Raw genomic sequence first — 8,458 nt, 5'->3', positions numbered from 1 at the left:
AGGCCAGGACAAGGTTAGCTGGAGGGCTGCCTTGTACTTTATTCACTGGCCAGATCACTGTGATCATCTAGAATAGCCCTCTTGATTTCCCCCACAGATATACTGTATCTTATTCATTTAGTGTCTACATGAACTACTAAGGCTTTTAGTGTTGCGGCACCAGTCTTTTGGAACACTGCTACAATTGGCCACTTACAATTGCAGTATTTCATCACCTGCTGAAAACCTTTCTGTTTCAGCAAGCTTTTTTAGAGATTTGAATTTTTTTTTAACATTGGTCATTTGTTCTGTATTTTATGATTTTACAATTTCATGGTGCTTTGGTAATTTCACTGCACGCTGCACAATACAATTAGCAATTCATGACTGTCAGGGGTTCAGGAGCAGAGGCAAGGGCAAGGGAGGAAACAGAGAGCGAAGGGGAGGAGGCAGAAGAAAAGATGAGTGATGACGACGGCCCGAGATCTCCGAGCCTTTCCAGTGAATCAGAAGATTCACAGAAAGGAGCACCAGTGGTCAGGGCAAGGGGGGAGCCTAGGGGGACACCCCAGGAAGATAGAGCCAGAGGGGACTCCGAGGGGAGCAGTTGGAAATCGGGACCAGCGTCACAGCCAGAGAGCAGGGAAGAGGAGGAGCGCCAGAGATCAAGCGCTGGCAGCTCGCAACAGGGGGGAGGGCACGAGTCAGGAGTGGCCACACCTCCATCGGGGAGCGAAGAAACGGTCAGACGGAAAGTGGAAGGTTGGGCGCGCGCGCCAAGTTCAAATGCACAGGAAAGTGACGCAGTAGGCAGCCAGGAGAGGGAGCCAGGTCCTAAAGCCCGGCGCAAGGAGACAGGGAGTTCCGGGGGGTCGGCGTCAGAGGAATCCCGGAGGGAGGAGACCCCGGGGGGCAGAGGGACCCAGAGGAGAGCAGTCAGGCGGAAAAGGTGGAGCAGGGCTAGGATATTAAGTTGGTGCACAAGGGGCGGAGACTCAGACGGAGCTTCGCCGATCTAGCCATTAGACGTAGAGTTGCACGTAGCAGCTTGAGAATAGAAACTGTAACTCAATAAAGACTTTTACTTAATGACCGCTGGCTAGCGTGATCCTCTGTGAGCTAGGATCTTGAAGCAGCTCTGACAGTAAGCTCCGTCCCCAAAAATTGTGGGCATCTACAGCCTCGAGGAGAGGAGAGAAGCAGGTGCCTACTAGCTAGCTCACAAACGGCAGACAACATGACGGCTGAGCAGCAGATAGAGGAACTCAGAAAAGCAGTGTCACAACTGAATGCCGAGGCTCTCGCATCCAGGAAGAGAGAGGAGGAGGCAGCTGCCGCCTGCAGGGATCTCCAGGTCAGGTTGGACATGCTTACGAAGCACGGGCAACTGACACCCAAACAGGAGGGAATTGGGTTGGCGAGACGAACAGGCGGGCTGGTCTCTCACTTCGATGGGAACCTGCAGCAGTACCCCAACTTTAGAGCAGATGTAATGTGCGCACTGGAACTGCTGAATAAAGACTTTAGATATGAGCAAGAGAAAGTGGGGTTCATCATGTCCCATTTGCATGGGGAAGCTAAAGCATGGCTGCGCAATTTGTGGAGGGATAAGGATCCGGCGCTCCAAAATGCGGATGCCTTTATTAAAGCGATGGATGGGTGTTTCTTATCAAGCATTGACGTGGATCTTGCTCGGCAGCAGATACATGGACTGAGACAAGGAAGGGCCAGCGTAAGGCAGTATCATGCCCGCTTTTTCGCTTTGGTCAGTGCTCTGGAATGGGACAGGGATTCGGCTCCTGTAAGAGACCTGTTTTGGGAGGGATTGCACGGCTCTGTGAAAGATGAAATTGCGAGGGGGGAGAGACCCCGGACCACGCAGGAGATCGTTCAGAGGGCGCTAGCCGTGGGGGTGCGGCTGGAAGAACGTCCGTGGAGCAGGGACGAAGGGCGTGGAGGGCGCGAACCAGCCAGGGGCTCCTCCTTCCTTCCCAGAGAAGCAGCGCGTGCGCAATCCACGCCTCCACAAGGAGGAGGTGGGGAACCTATGGAGGTTGGAAGTGCAAGGGCTCAATCAGCAGCCAGAGCCCTAGCACCGACAACAGTGAAAGCGAAGCCTCCTAGAGGGAACAGGAAGTGTTACATCTGCGAGGAGCCAGGGCATATGGCGAAAGAGTGTCCCCAGAGGCTCCACAAGCACACTGCAGCCTCAGCAATGGTAACTGCAGCAACGCAACAAGGAGGACCACAGCAGGGAAACGACGATGTCTGGCTGGAGGAAGAGGCAATGGGGCCCAGCCAGACGTGTCACTAAAGAAGTCCCCGGAGATTTCACAGCCCATGGACCCCCTCCCGCCCAAACCGGTAGTGAGGCTCACCGCATCGCTCCAGCTGCCCAATGGAATCACCATGGACGTGCCGCTCACCATTGACTCGGGAAGCAATGCGGACTTTATAGGGCAGGACTTTGTAGACCGGCACGCTATACAGTTGCTGCCGGCCACGCTGCCCCTGCAGGTGGTCACGGTGGATGGCAGGGAGCTGCTAGGGGGGCAAGTGGTGAAGCAGACGCCACCAATGGTGATGCGCCTTGGGAATCACAAGGAAATCATCAGCTTCAACGTCACTCAACTATCGGACACGCCCATTGTATTGGGCATGAGTTGGCTGGACAAGCACAGCCCAACGCTGGCTTGGTACCAGAGGCAGCTGACCTTCGGCTCTTCCTTTTGTGCTGAACACTGCATCGTCCCCCGGCAGGAAGGGGAGGAAGAGGAGTCATAGCTGCTGCTAGGCACGCTGCAAGCGATTCCCCACAAGTACGCAGAATTTTTGGAGGTTTTCTGCGAGAAGGAGGCGGACAGACTACCCCCCCACAGACCATATGACTTCAAAATTGACCTGCTGCCGGGGGCGGCGCTGCCTAAAGGGAAGCTGTATTCCATGTCTGAGGACGAACTACAGGAACTCAAAGAGTTCATAGATCATAATTTGGAGCGCGGTTTCATCCGGGAGTCCAAGGCAGCGGGGGGCAGTCCGGTATTCTTTGTTAAGAAGCGGGACACGCCCCAAAAAAGACTGGTGGTGGACTATCGCATCTTAAACAGTGTGACCAAGCCATCGGACTTCCCCATGCCCCGGATCGACGACCTCCTCGCAAAGGTACGGAAGGGCAGCGTGTTCACCAAGTTAGACCTGCGAGGGGCGTACAACCTCATTCGCATGCGGGAAGGGGATGAGTGGAAGATGGCCATGTTCACGCCTCTGGGCACCTACGAATATAGAGTTATGCCTTTTGGATTGCAAAATGGCTCCCACGTTTTTCAAGCGTTCATGCATCACGTGTTGGCGGGGCTCCTCTACAAGACGTGCGTCTGTTTCTTAGATGACATCCTGATCTTTTCGGAATCGCAGCAGGAGCATGACAGACACGTCAGAGAAGTGCTAAGCAGGCTACAGCAGCATAGGCTCTACGCCAAGCTGGAGAAGTGCCAATTCGACGTGACGGAGGTGGATTTTCTGGGCTACAAGTTGTCTGACAAGGGGCTCGCCATGGACAGCGCCAAGGTGCGAGCGGTGTTGGACTGGAAGAGCCCACGCAACCGGAAGGAGGTCCAACGGTTTGTCGGCTTCGCGAACTTCTATCGCAAGTTTATCAAAGGCTTCGCTATGCAGACAGCGGCCATCACGGACACGCTTAGCTCCAAGAAAAAGAAGTTCATCTGGACAGAGCAGGCGGAGCAGTCCTTTCAGGCACTCAAGCGTCTCGTCGCGTCGGAAGAGCAGCTGCTGCATGTCAACCCCAGCAGGCCGATGAGGGTGGAGACAGACGCCTCGGACAGAGCCGTGGGAGCAGTCCTGCTGCAGAAAGACCCGCAGGGGGTTTGGCGGCCGGGAGCGTTTTACTCCAGGAAGCTCAGCAAGTCCGAACAGAATTACACCATCTGGGACAGGGAGTTGCTGGCCATTCATGCAGCATTCAAAGCATGGAGGCACTTCCTGATCGGCGCCAAGCACACGGTGCAGGTCTGCACGGACCACAAGAATCTGGAGCACTGGCGCACGGCACAGTTCCTGAACCAAAGGCAGATACGTTGGGCTGAGTTCTTTGCGAACTTTAACTTCCGAATAGAGTATGTCTCGGGGGACACCAACATCATGGCGGACGCTCTCTCTCGTAAGCCACAATATCTGGAGGACGCCAAGCCAGCGGCCGCCATGCACATCTTCGCACCAACAGTGTGGGCGTGCGCTGCGGCAACAGTGGACCTGGAGGCGGTGCGGCGAGCGTTGCAGGATGACTCCTTCGCGCAAGCGAAGATGGCAGAGGTGCACAGGGGCACGGCAGCGACCGACGAGTTCCAGCTGAGAGATGGATTGCTCATTCGTAAAGGGGCCATCTACGTGCCGGGAGACGAACTTCGCGCCAAGGTACTGCAGCAGCTGCACGACGCGCCCACTGCCGGGCACTTTGGCAAGGAGAAGACGGTGGAATTAGTCGCCAGGGACTTCTGGTGGCCCGGAATGAGAGGGGAGGTCGCGGACTACGTGGCGCGGTGTGACACCTGCCAGAGGGCCAAACCCGTGCACAAACCGCCGGCCGGACTGTTGGAACCGCTGCAAACTCCGGTCGAACCATGGGAGAGAGTGGCCCTGGACTTTGTCACGGATCTGCCCAGCTCGAGGGGCAAGACGGCCGTGCTGGTGGTGGTGGACTTGTTCTCCAAGATGGCACATTTCATTCCGTGTGCCAAGGTGGCCACGGCGGAGCAAACCGCCAAACTGTTCATAGACCACGTGTTCAAGGTTCACGGTCTGCCACGGTCTATTCTGTCCGACCGGGGGCGACAGTTCATCTCGAATTTCTGGCAGAAGCTGATGGGCTTCCTGAATGTCAAGATCAACCTGGTGTCGGCGAGACACCCGCAGACCAACGGGCAGGCGGAGCGGGTCAATGCCATCATGCAGCAGTACCTGAGATGTTATGCGAATCAACAGCCGGCGACGTGGGTGGATTACCTGCCGCTCGCCGAGTTTGCCTACAACAACACGAAGCACGTGTCCACGGGGGTCACGCCGTTCTTCGCTAACAACGGGAGGCACCCCAGAACCTTCCCGGGACTGGAAAGGATGGGGGAGGGGGAGCCGCAGACAGCAGATGCGTTCGCGTCGGAGTTGCAAGAGGTCCACGATCAGCTGCGGCGACACCTGGAGCTGGCCAAACATGCATACAAGGTGCAAGCGGACAAACACAGAAGGGTTGGCGAAGAGATCCATGTGGGAGACTGGGTCTGGTTAGCAGCCCACGCAGTGCCGGCCAGGTCGTTGGCCAAGAAGAAGCTGGGGCATAAGCAACTGGGGCCCTACCAAGTCGAAGAGCAGGTCAACCCGGTGGCTTTCAGGCTGGCGCTTCCGGAGGGTTCCAGAATGCATCCGGTGTTCCACAGATCGGTGCTCACTCCCTACAAGGCACCGCACAGGTTTCAGGAACCCGGAACGGCACCGAGTCCGCTCAGAGAAGGAACCGGGCACGCTGGAGTGGCACAGAAGGAACGCATCACCGAAGTCACGGAGATTTTGGACTCCAGATGGGGGGAAGAAGGGGTAGAATACCTTCTCGCCAAGGAGGGCACCCCGGCCAGTGCGAACAGCTGGGTGCCGGGCTACGCCTTTGACGAACCTCTGCTCAAAGACGAGTTTCATGCCCTCTTCCCACATAGACCAATGCCAGCAGACTTTTTCGACGACTGGCTTTTCACGCCAACGCTTTCTGCCAGCATGTTCCGGGGGTTTGACTCGGACGAGGACCCGATACGAGACGCCCGTTCCCCGGAGGGGTCACCCTCGGGATCTGCCTCAGAACCCTCGTATTGGTGGGACGATAGACCAGAGGAGCAGTGGCGCAGGAAGTGGCAGGAAGGTCCAGGACGAGCAACGCCGCCAGGAGGAAGTGAGGGAGAGACAGACATGGACGTTTTCGGGGACAACCCTGGTTTCGAGCACGGCGGCACAGAGATGGAAGCGGAGGTGACCGTCGTCGACGAGAGCAGGGAGGCAGAACCAGGAGACTTCAGATGGAGGCCCGCCACGGGAAGCGAACTGTATCCGATGTTCGTCCCTCTGACACAGCAGCACCCAGTTCCCGCACCGGAAGGAGGGGAGGGGGGAACGGGGGGCTTCGAGGGGGGGATGGATGTCAGGGGTTCAGGAGCAGAGGCAAGGGCAAGGGAGGAAACAGAGAGCGAGGGGGAGGAGGCAGAAGAAAAGATGAGTGATGACGACGACCCGAGATCTCCGAGTCTTTCCAGTGAATCAGAAGATTCACAGAAAGGAGCACCAGTGGTCAGGGCAAGGGGGGAGCCTAGGGGGACACCCCAGGAAGATAGAGCCAGAGGGGACTCCGAGGGGAGCAGTTGGAAATCGGGACCAGCGTCACAGCCAGAGAGCAGGGAAGAGGAAGAGCGCCAGAGATCAAGCGCTGGCAGCTCGCAACAGGGGGGAGGGCACGAGTCAGGAGTGGCCACACCTCCATCGGGGAGCGAAGAAACGGTCAGACGGAAAGTGGAAGGTTGGGCGCGCGCGCCAAGTTCAAATGCACAGGAAAGTGACGCAGTAGGCAGCCAGGAGAGGGAGCCAGGTCCTAAAGCCCGGCGCAAGGAGACAGGGAGTTCCGGGGGGTCGGCGTCAGAGGAATCCCGGAGGGAGGAGACCCCGGGGGGCAGAGGGACCCAGAGGAGAGCAGTCAGGCGGAAAAGGTGGAGCAGGGCTAGGATATTAAGTTGGTGCACAAGGGGCAGAGACTCAGACGGAGCTTCGCCGATCTAGCCATTAGACGTAGAGTTGCACGTAGCAGCTTGAGAATGGAAACTGTAACTCAATAAAGACTTTTACTTAATGACCGCTGGCTAGCGTGATCCTCTGTGAGCTAGGATCTTGAAGCAGCTCTGACAATGACTATTCTTAAGAATAAAATAAAATGCAGTTTTTGGCACATAGAATTCTGCTTTTTCCATTGCCTCCCCCCCATCTGCTCCCACCAGTTATCAGTTATTTGTGCTGCACTGCACCACAAAAGTTATTTGTTTGTTTTTTGACACTTTGCAAAGCTTCAGAAGCGACTTGTCAACATTCGCAGCAGGACCTCTGCTCATTTGCCTCTAATGCGGTAAATAACTGTTATAAAAAGGAACAGCAACACCCCCGATGTGTGAGCCTCCAGTTGTGACCCTAATCGAGAAAATGTATCTCATTTTTGTTCTGAATTATAGTACTCAAGGGCTAGTCCTGCCCTTAGGCACCTCAAGTAGTTGATTTTTGCCTGGAAAGAAAGGGTAGCAAATTGCTAGTTGTTTAATTTGCCATCATTTTATTTTCTTCTTCCAGGGAGAGGTACTTGTGGGATTTTCTGCCTCAGGTGCCAATATAACTTGGCTGGCTTTCAGAAAGATGCACCTTGCCACAGTGGTGGCCTCAGGGGGTGTGTGTGTGTGTGTGTGTGTGTACCATTTACTGCTTCACCTCAGGCAGCAAAATGACCTGGACAAAGCCTGACCAAGAATGAGGTGCTGTTAAAGAACTTGCCATTCATGTTTTGCCATTAAAACAAATATGTGGGTTTCAAAGTGGGGAACTTGTGGCCCTCCCAAGCTGTTGGAATCCAACTCAAACCAGCTGCCCCCAGCTTACATGACACATACCGTATTTTTCACTCTATAAGACGCACCTTTCCCCTCCTAAAAAGTAAGGGGAAATGTGTGTGCGTCCTGTGGAGTGAATGCAGGCTGCGCAGCTTTCGCTGAAGCAAAAGCAACACGAAACCTCAGGAGGCTTCGGGCAGCTATCCCTGAAGCCAGGAGAGCAAGAGGGATCGGTGCGCACTGATCCCTCTTGCTCTCCTGGCTCCGCTTCGCTGGACTGGCGCTGTGAGAGGGAAAGCTGCGCAGCGCCCCTTCAGTGAAGCAGCAGGAGAAACGGAGCCCCTTCCATTTCTCCTCCCACTTTCCTGGAGAGGCGCTGAGCAGAGAGGGAGAGAATTTTTTTCTTTCTTGTTCTCCTCCTCTAAAACTAGGTGCGTCTTATGGACGGGTGCTTCTTATAGAGCGAAAAATACAGAAATCAGATATTGTTGAAGTTGCATCCCTGCAATGTCTGGAGCATGGGTAGGCAGACTAAGGCCCGGGGGCTGGATACGGCCCAATCGCCTTCTCAATCTGGCCCGCAGACAGTCCAGGAATCAGCGTGTTTTTACATGAGTAGAATGTGTGCTTTTATTTAAAATGCATCTCTGGGTTATTTGTGAGGCCGGCTTCCAGGTGGAGAAATCAAAATTAGAAACTGAACTGTTAGAACCCAATGCTAAGAATCTGTCAAGAATGTATAACTTGTTGCTTAAGTGGAATACACAAGATGAAACAGTTAAATCGGCCATGATTAAGTGGGCACAGGACATTGGTCATAATATTATGTTTGCTGACTGGGA

General features: G+C 55.0%; 1 long non-coding RNA gene across 1 annotated transcript in view; it reads right to left on the bottom strand.

Moving 5' to 3' along the window:
- The window catches only part of LOC308581345, a 102,993-nt gene that overhangs the window by 28,235 nt on the left and 66,300 nt on the right, over positions 1–8,458 (bottom strand). The window lies entirely within an intron of this gene.

Source organism: Podarcis bocagei (assembly GCF_964188305.1).
Source record: "Podarcis bocagei genome assembly, chromosome: 2".
Taxonomy (NCBI): Eukaryota; Metazoa; Chordata; class Lepidosauria; order Squamata; family Lacertidae; genus Podarcis; species Podarcis bocagei.
This window is presented reverse-complemented; position numbering and strand designations above follow the sequence as displayed.